The 9,773-nt window shown below is 42.5% G+C and overlaps 1 protein-coding gene across 1 annotated transcript in view; it reads left to right on the top strand.

The window, feature by feature from the left end:
• The first annotated feature begins 3,270 nt into the window (after nt 1-3,270).
• LOC140250682 (epoxide hydrolase 1-like) overlaps nt 3,271-9,773 on the top strand; it is a 28,427-nt gene continuing 21,924 nt past the window's right edge. Inside the window, exon 1 of the mRNA XM_072333580.1 lies at nt 3,271-3,355. The gene's annotated coding sequence lies outside the window, so the exon portion shown is untranslated. The remainder of the gene's footprint in view (nt 3,356-9,773) is intronic.

Raw genomic sequence — 9,773 nt, 5'->3', positions numbered from 1 at the left:
GTGTCATTCCTCCTTTCCAAAAGGCCAAAACACAAAGGCACGTCCAAAACATTGGAGGACATTTCGGTTGCATTGCACCTTAGCTGGGATACCACCAGGGGCTCCATGTTCCTCATTTTTTATGGGAACATTAACAAAAAAAGCACAACTGCATCTCATTACATAGCATCATTTTTACCGACCTCCTTACTGACCTCATGTACATCTGTAAGTCAATGAGTTCTTTTCTCATTAATAGGTGACAGCATTCATATCATTGTGTGGGGACTTATTTTGCTGAATCACACCCAGACAGACATTCAAGAAATAGTTTCCACCACGCGAGTCATGCTGACCAGCTTAATACAAACCGAATGAGGTCATGCAGCAGCTTAGACAAATAAAAACTGTTTGATATCTTAAGAAAGTTTAGAATTTGATGTGTATATATACAAGTATTTAAATCCATTGTCACATCATAAATTCTTGGATTTGTTTTTCACCCATTTCCTGCTCGCATCTAAGGGAAGCACAGCTCTTGGGACTGCTTTCTGGAACGGCTGTCACCTGCTTGTCTGTCAAGTGTGATGTTTAATGGCCTACCAGCATGCAATCCGACCCATTTGTTTTACTTAGGTCTCAGGAAAAGCAACCTGCATTCCTGAAGGTTAACCGCCCCTCTTTAATGTGAATCATGCAGAGCATGCAGGAGTGACCACAAACTTTTTGTCCGTGCTGTCACCTACCACCATTTTCCCTATAGGAACAGACGTCTTCAAGCTTTGTAAACTCATTTAATCACGAATGTCTCTAGAACCATTTGTTACACTCATAATTTTTTATATGGCTGGCTGGCTGGCCAATAACCACTGGAACTGCAAGCCAAACTCATTTCATTCAAGTCAGAGAGGCAAACTGAGACCATAATGAATTTCTGCCACTGTCAACCACAACTGGATTCAAACCAGATGCTAGTAGCTGAGAGGCTCTTTAGCTTGTTATGGACCTTCTAAGCCACCCAGACTCCAGTCTTTGCCTGTCTTGACTGAAGATTATCAAAAAGGAAATCTGTAGCTTAAGGAAATTCTTCCTGGTTCAATGAAGTCTGGCAGGTAACTGTATTCTGCCTTGCTTTGTCTTGACCCCAATTACTAAACACTGATAAGCATCGGGAAGTAAGTGGTTGTATTATTTAACAAATGAAAGGTCAAAAGCGCTGCTATTCAGCAAGGTCAGAGGTTACCATCACTGTTATTAAACAGTTTGAAAGCAGTTCTCCCATCGGTTGCCATCCCAGGTTCAAACAAGCAGCTCAACAGTCGGGCAGCCAGGAGGGAAGAAAATAGGCACCAGGTATCATTCAGCTTGGCTCAGGTCAGGCAGCTTTCCACTGATAACCTCCTTCATTGAGGGGAGGTGCTGTGCTCCAGTGGTGCACAGTGGTCTCCCATTGGAGCACTGAGCTCTACTGTGTTGACCAGACCAGGCATCTATGTACCCATGTGCCAGCCTGCTTCAGCTCCTCCCTGCTCTACTCCACAGTGAAGCTTTTCTGCTATAGCTGGCATCCTTTAGGATAAGAAATTTGGGTTCCCTTGATTCTGATGGAGCTGGAAACATGCAGGGAGATTATTCCTCCCAGCTGTGTTGAATATAAAATCTGTTTTTCCATCCGTTTACCTCAAAACTTAGACAGTCTCTGGCTTCATAAATCATGTGGCTTTGAGATGTTCCTTTGCATGTAAATCACTGCTGTATAAGGCAAATAGATTAGTAAAAGACAGCAAACAAGAAAACAAAGTACGGAGTCTTTCTCAGGAGGGAAGACATAACAGATGACTGACTGAAGGAAAGGAGATTTTGGATGACAAACAGTAGAGAAGCTTCAAGAGCTGTAAAGTGAAATCTTGAGCTATGCTGAGCATAAATTATGACAGTGGGGATAGGCAGCAGTTTAGCAATAGGCAATTTAAGGCACCAGAGGTATCCCTACTTTTTTCTGAAACTGGCTCTTCCCCCCTGCTTTTGAGATTGTTCTAAATATGGCAAAACTCTGGGAATACTCCAAGTGGAAACTGTTCAAAGAAAATAAATGTAGGTCTTCTGGCTTGTCAAAGACCAAAGCCATTTTCTCCATTCGTGAGACTGGAGCTCTCTGCCCAGTCACTGGGAGCTTTGGAGAGGAAGAGGTGAAGGCTGCAGCTCAACCACATCTGGAATCACTGCAGAGGCATCCTCAGTAACAAGTTAACAGTCAATTGGGCTAGTAGTCCCAGGATGGGAAGAGCTGCACTGAGATAAAGAGGAAATCTATGGGATGATTGTGACAAGCTTTCCCTAGAGATTCACTTTGGCGCAATCCCAAACAGGCAATATGCCCCCCAGAAATGGTTATCCTGCTGTAGTCAGGTTGAAATGGAGAGACAACAGCTTTGTTGTATTTGTGGCATTAGTTTTCTGTGTCTATCAGGTTCATTTCATCACTTCCCTAGTAAGCATCTATCTCCTTGACTGCTCCTGGCACACGGTACAGGTAAAGCGTTTACTGGGTAAAAGCACCAATGATTACCTCATCTTGTCTGGGCATCACGAGTAGGTATGGTTCTTCCAGCTGACATTAACTGGACACACACAGCTTTTGTTGTATTTTCCAGGTACCCGGTGAGGTGAGGTGAGGTACAACTCTTTTACCTTGTCTCAATCAAACAGCCTACAGTCTGAGAAGGAAGGTGCTGTTGAGGAACATTAGATAGAGAAAGTCTTGATATAACCAAGTTTAATCAAAAAAGGCCAATAAGTCTGCAGCTTTGCAGGTGGCTCCAGACAGAACCTCTCAATAGTTTAGCACAGAGACAGCAAAGACCTGGGTGGTTGTGAGGAAAGCAAACAAGCATTTGGCAAGCTGACAACAAGAACACTTCTGGCCTACTGTCTGAGAACTTGGAGCAGAGTAAGGGATTGAATCTGGATGGACTCTACGATCAGAGCAATTTACTAGGCAGATTTCATTAACAAAATTTTCTGAAAACACATTTTGAGTAAATTTTGCTTTTATTTAGGCAGTGCTTTTTCCAGTTGGAGACGTATGTATTTCTCCCTTTGTTAGATAGTACATTCTTCTTGTCGCTATCGATAGTGCTATTTCCAATGCCTTTTTTTTTCCCCCTCAGGAAAGGCCTTTCCCACCTGAAATTTCTACTCGGTCTCAGACACCTGCTTAGAACTATTAAGGTTTAAAAATGCACAGGAGCCCAGATGGGGTTGATGACTTCAGATGGTTGTCTGCAGCTTGCATCTGGACCTCCCTCCTGGAGAGGTGTTTGCATTCCTGTCTCCAAGGAACTGACTCTTGTAGTATAGCTCAGCCGTCCCCTCAGTAAGTATTCTGCATGTGTGTGGATTTGCTCTTTCCACCTGCTGCTGGATAACTCTGAACAACCCGTCTGCATTAGGCTGACACTTTTGTGTGCTTTCTTTTCCCAGGAATAGAGTCTAGCCAGGTAAATTATCTCTGAAAGGGGAAAGAAAAGAAGGTTCCTGCTCAGCATCTGTTGCGGAGTCTGATCTCCTGCTGTCTTCCCCTCCATGTGCAGCATGTAGGCCTCCTTCCAACTGAGCCTTGCAGTTGTACTAACAAGGGGGGGGGGGGGGTGGGGGAGGAGGTTCCTCCTTTTTACTGCAGTACTGAAGAAAAAAAAAAGAAGTTCTTTTTGTTCACAAGAAAATGTTTCTCCTCTGAAATTTCCAACTGTTCTTTCCTGCCTGTGTTCACTTCTGGGCAGAGACAGAAGAAATCTGAGATGACCCAGGAGAGAGAACAGCAGAGACTTCTGCCTAAACTGTTTGAACAGCTAGTACCCTTTCCAAATGCTGGCACCTGGGAATCCTTTAATGACTTGAATAGTGCTTTAGGTAGACTAAATATCTCCTTCCAGAAACAAAAAAACAATTACTATTATTTATTTATCTGTCTTATTTCTTACAAGCAGTTAGAAAGTAACCCTTTCCTGTGTTATGTTGCTGCTCCCATTTTGGATGTCTTGAGGCCAAAGTGTGCTCTCATTTCCTCTGGCTTAATAACTGTATTAGTGCAGATAATGAAGATTTACATCACGTTTTCAAAGAGCAGAATTTCTCCCTATTCATTCAGTGAAAACTTAAACACACACTGCCCATTCAGAAGTGAATTATACGTGAAAATTCTCAAATGTGATATGGATGTGTGCTTCAGACATAGCGACTGAAAAGTGAAGTAAGTGTGTGCAGCTGGGAGGGGAAGGATTATCATCGATAGAAGTTATAGACCACTCTGTAAAATGTATTTTATTCTCTCTGTTGGGAAATCGTTTTAATTAACAAAACAGTGATTGACATTTCTATATTGACAGAGAAGATTTTTTCTCTCATCTGATTAGACTACTACTTGCTCTAAAGAGAAAATGCAGGCTGTATTTTTATGGGTATGAAGGAAGACTAATTTAGTTCTATTAATAACCTGATCTAGTGTCATAATCCTTTGAAATTCATTTCCCATCTCTCTCCTTCTTTCCTTGACTTCTTTATCATTATCTGGATCGCTCCCAAAACTCCATTATCCCCGTAAATAAGTAATTCATAGGTTCAAGTCTCACAGATGTGCTTGCAAAATCCAGTCTTTCCTGGTTTGATCTCTTTTCCAGTTCTCTGACCATTACAGAAACGATAAAATGTATGGGGGGAGGGGAGCAAACAAGCAAATTTAAAGGTCCTCTTTTATGTGAGCCACTTACACCTGTAAACTTCAAGAACAGGGAGTCTCTCTGGGTTTGTTTGCCACCTAGCAGAATTAATCATTCCTCCAGCCACAATTATGATCTTTAATTTCAACTGGAATACAAATAATATCACATATAACAATGGAAACAGTGACCACCACTGCACTCCTGCAGTAATTGTTTTACTTGCCTTTGTTTCTACCTGCCTCTACCACAGATTTTCCCATAGCTCATAGCTTACCTACTAATGAACAGTTGAGACACGCAGACTGGGACATTTCTGGGGGGTTTTTTGGAACCAAATTTCCTTACCCAGAGAATTGCCATGATGCAACCTTAAGCTCTGTTGTAGTTTTTTGGTTTTGTGTTGTTGGGTTTGTTTGGTTTTTTTTCTTGGAGCTACCACTGTCAGCAAGGATGAGTTAAGATAGATATGATCATTTTGGGAAGTAACTGTTCAGTTCAGTACTGACTGATCTGGATGTCCAGTTCTAAGACTTCAGTTTGTCTCTGTGTATAAATACTCAGTCAATTACAAAATACAAAACAATTTAATGTTTCCTTTTCATTAGACCACAGCTTTAGTTTTGCCCCTCTTAGCCCAGAATTACATCTCAGCGGCTTGAGATCGTTTGTCTTTGAAGTGACAGGCCACAGCTGTACGCTTGCATGAGAATAGCCTGCCAATTTCAGAACATTATCTGCTTGGTGTAAGCAGGAATAGGAGCTCAGGTAAGCTGCTAGGTGTATTGCTGAGTGGTTGGGAGACTCTTGCTGTGAGGAAAAGAAAAGAGAAATTGTATCTTGATTAAAATACAGAAGCTGCTGTTTGAAGCACAGGTCTGGCAGAAGCCAGTGACAAGGCTTCCACTGATTTTACTGGATCAGGATTTCATCTGTAGATTGTAGAGTGCAAATGAGGAGTCAGTGAACAACAGTAGCAGAAATGGCAGTAAAATAATTGTAGTAAGGTGGAATATGTCTCTCAGTGTTTCACATGGAGAAGCAAAATTATAAACCTACACTATAAACTCAGTGAGAAAGTTAAAATGGTTATGAAGTGGTTACATGCTTTGAAGATCTGAAAGATAAAATCATGGGAAGTGATTAGAGTATGACCTGGGGAATGGTCATTAGCAGTACAACTCTCCCAAAGACAGCTGACAGCTGTTCTGCATTATGGACCACAGCTGGCCCACAGTATGGGCTCCTGAGGGTAGAGATGCCTCACAAATTATTTGTCAGAGCCAAACAGCGTAGTTCAAACTCCCAGAGGATTTCTGGATACAGTTATATAACAATGCCAAACTCCATGGAACTGATTGCTCAAGTCAGCAGTAACCTTGGCTGATGACAGGCTGCTTTATATACTCTGGAAATTCTACCTTGCAAACATGCGTAGACTTCTTATCTACCAAGAGCAGCCCCTCAGTTCCTTCAGTCTGTAGCAACAACATCAAGGCACTCATTCCTACTCTGCATAAATTAAGAATTTTATTGGTGAGACTAGAGCCAGCAATAATTTCTTCTGATATTAAACAGCACCTCTTTGGGTGCTATTAACAATTGATTGATCAGCTGAGAGGTTTAATGCTAATACAAACCAAAGTTACCCAGGGAGGCTTTGTGTGTATGTGTGCACTTAATGAGCATTTCAACTTTTTGAATCATATTTTTAGAGGATTCTCTCTCTGCAGGGTTATGACCAAAAGAAATACGTGATAGATAGATGAAGAAATCTCTCTCTTACGTCCTGTGTCCCACAAGCAGGTGGGAATTGTGATCTATGGGCAATCTGTGGATTTTATTAATTGCTGCAGGGGTTGAATCAAAAAATGATGGTGCTGGTGAAGGTAGTCAGGACAGAAGGCCTATGAAATTAGGGAGCAGACAAGCAGTGAATGTGAATTTCACTGAATGAATTTCATACCGCAAAGCTTGGTAGACAGTGCCCTCTTTGTTCCACAAAGAAGAATGCATCTCTCTGATACTGCTTTTTTGCTATTGCAAGAAGTAAGCCATATCCTGGCTTAGAAGTGTATTGAAAAGGTTCCAGCAGTTCATCTTGGACTGCATAGTCTTCATGTGTTTGGAAAGCCTTTGCAAGTCAGGGTTCCTCCAGCCCAAGGTGGAGGCTGTCACAAATATTTGAGTATAGGCTTTTGCATCCTTGCAGAGAGATCTAGCATGAAAATGGACACGCAAGCCTTCACAAGCAGAAATAAAGAGAGGCTTTGACCCTCGGTAAAAGTCTCTTAAAGAGCCAAATGCAAGGATCCAGTCAGATCCTCATTTATTCATTTATATTCCCTGTGCCTCTACACAAGTTCAGCCTGGCTCTTCATAAATTGAAATATTCTCTACCCTTCTTATTTTGGAAGCAACAAGGAGATGGGACTTTTCAGGTGCACTCGCTGCACCAGAATGATAAGAGCTTCCATGTTTGAAAGGTACACAAAACACAGGGATGCCAGGAACAAGAGCAGTTTTCATGCTGCAGGAAAATAGAATGCTTAGAAACAAACCTTCATGGGAAGGACCCAAATGTAGGGTATTGCACAGTAGAATTGCACATGACTGACAGGCTGCACACAGCATCTGGAGATGCCGCAGCTGCTGTGCCTGGCATACGCACACAGGTGCTGTAGAGGCTCACAGCTCCTCAAGGTTCCTGGAACTGGAGGAAGCCAGGACTAGGAAAGAAAACACAAACTGAATAATCAGGAAAAGAAGATAAACTGTGCTGAGTGGCAGCTGGTCTATAGAGAACAGGTTGTGTAAATACCCCAAGGGCCTTGTGCATCATTCCTGGGAAGCTATTCCCAGGAGAAACTCAGCTGGATCACTGCAGCACTCCACACTGGAGGTATGTTTACTTCTGCACAGCCTGTGTTTCCTGCAAAAACATTCCCCCGCTTGTAACCAATATATGCTGACCTTTCAACAAGCAATGTTTCCCTTGTGTGTCTACAGCACATCTGTCTGTACCAGGAAAAGCCTTTAAATAAATTATTTATTGCTTACCGTCTTCTAGGCACAGAAGACAGAGGTGCAGTTTAGTCCTACTTTTCCCAGTGTCCAGCTGGGAGACCAGCCACTGGATAACATGATACTTCACACTGTCTTTCATGCATAGGTGATGGTTACTGTCTCTACCTATGTGTTTTTATCCTGCAAGTAGTTTGTAGGAAAAAGTTGCCAGCCATCATTTTCAGCATCATATATGCTGAAAGCCCTGTACTGTTACCTATGTAGTGTCATTATCCAGGACTTCTGAAAGGGGAATGCAACTTGCCATCCCATTGAAGTGTCTGTGCCTGCTGTTGATGTTTCTGTGACTGTCACTGTGCAAACCATCATTCAAGGAATAATTTACAAATGGTATCACCAGTTTGCCCCTTTAATTTACCTTTAGGCCCATTCAGTGTCTTCTGTATTTGTTTCTTTTCCTTTTTGCCTCATGCTGTGCTTTCCTCTTCTCTCTCTCTGTCCCTGTCCCAGAACTCCAGCGACATGCCTAGCTATGTTTGTTCCCTGTAATTCAGTTGTACTAGTGGACTTCCAAGCACTGGAGGCATACAGCAGTTTTGGCTCTGGCTTTTGAACGTGATTTCCAATGATCTTGGCAAGAGAACTGACTCCAGATGGGAACTCATAGGCCTGTTCAGAGACACGGTGGAATAGGGTAGGCCAGAGGAGAGGAACAGCTGAAATTCTTTGCTATTAAATAGGGGTTATTTTTCATAGAATTTGAGGTTTGGATCAGAACATCAGTGCTGTCAAGGCAGCACTTCTGTGCCTTCCTGTTCTGCTCAGCACTTGGGCTGTCACTGTTGCAGCAGTGAGACATTTGGTCCGGCACCAATCAAATCTTCATGCTCTCTTCCACTATCCCTAGACTGCATCTCCCAGTCTCCTTTTCCACACTTTTCATACATGTCATCACCCAATATCTGGCTCAGCGAAGCTGTTTAGTAGAAAATATGTGGTTTCTGCCTTACTCCAGTAAATTAATAATAATAAGAATTAATAATAATAAGAAATAATAAGAAAGCCTGTACAGTCTACACTAATGGCTTTGCTTATGTACTACAGTGCTGTAGGCACTTTGTGCTGTGTGACACAAAGTCCCTTCTCTAGGAAACTGATAGTTTTGATTTGGAAATGACAAATGGCAAGAGACTACAAGGAATAAGAGAGACGACGTGCTCTGTGGGCAGGGATCAGGCCTCTCTCCAAAGCACGCACATTAGTTAATGTGTTTATTTAATGCTGGGGAAAGGAACTGGGGATTAGCTGTTGTCTTTACTCTGCAAATGAGAGGCAGAGGCACCAGAGACAAATCAGGGAGTGTAAAACAAGTGTAAAGAAATAATTTGGACATTCAGGAAAGGGACTCACTCATGGTGACTCCTGAAGTTATTGTTTTCCCCTTAGTTCCCAATCTAAGATCCATAGAGTGCCAGTTACGGATCTGAGTCATCCTTTCGTTATTTATTGCCTTACATGGTGGTGCCTTCGAGCTCTAAATGAGAACAGATAATTATTTGTATTTGCTGAAGAATACAGGAACTCCTTCTGCAGATCAGAGTCTAATTGTAAGAGGGCTGCTCCGGAAGTAATGCCTCCTGCATGATTACATTGGTAGAATGGCTGTAGCAGTTGAACCCTCTCATCAGTATTCCCTTACATTTTGTTGCCGTGTGACAGATGGCAGCAGGGGGGCAGTTTGACAGAAGGTGTTCGACGTGGAAGTGGGTATGAAGCAAAGGTGTGTCACTGAATTCCTCCATGTGGAAAAGATGGCACCCACTGACATTCATTCACTGATGCTTGCTAAACATTTCTGGAGGCCAGTCAGTGGATGTGAGCACAGAAAGGCTGTGGGTGTTGCACTTCAGCAGTGGTGACTGTGAGAGTGGGTCACCTCCGCTGGTGCAGATTTTAACAAGGACAGCATTTAGGCTTTTGATCATCACTGATGGAAATGTATAGCTAATAGTGATACCTACTTTGAAATAGAGTGTTTGGTAGCTGAGA

This window comes from Excalfactoria chinensis, chromosome 3, assembly GCF_039878825.1.
Source record: "Excalfactoria chinensis isolate bCotChi1 chromosome 3, bCotChi1.hap2, whole genome shotgun sequence".
NCBI classification, from domain to species: domain Eukaryota; kingdom Metazoa; phylum Chordata; class Aves; order Galliformes; family Phasianidae; genus Excalfactoria; species Excalfactoria chinensis.
Note: the sequence above shows the minus strand (reverse complement) of the source record. Positions and strands in the feature narration are given on the sequence as shown.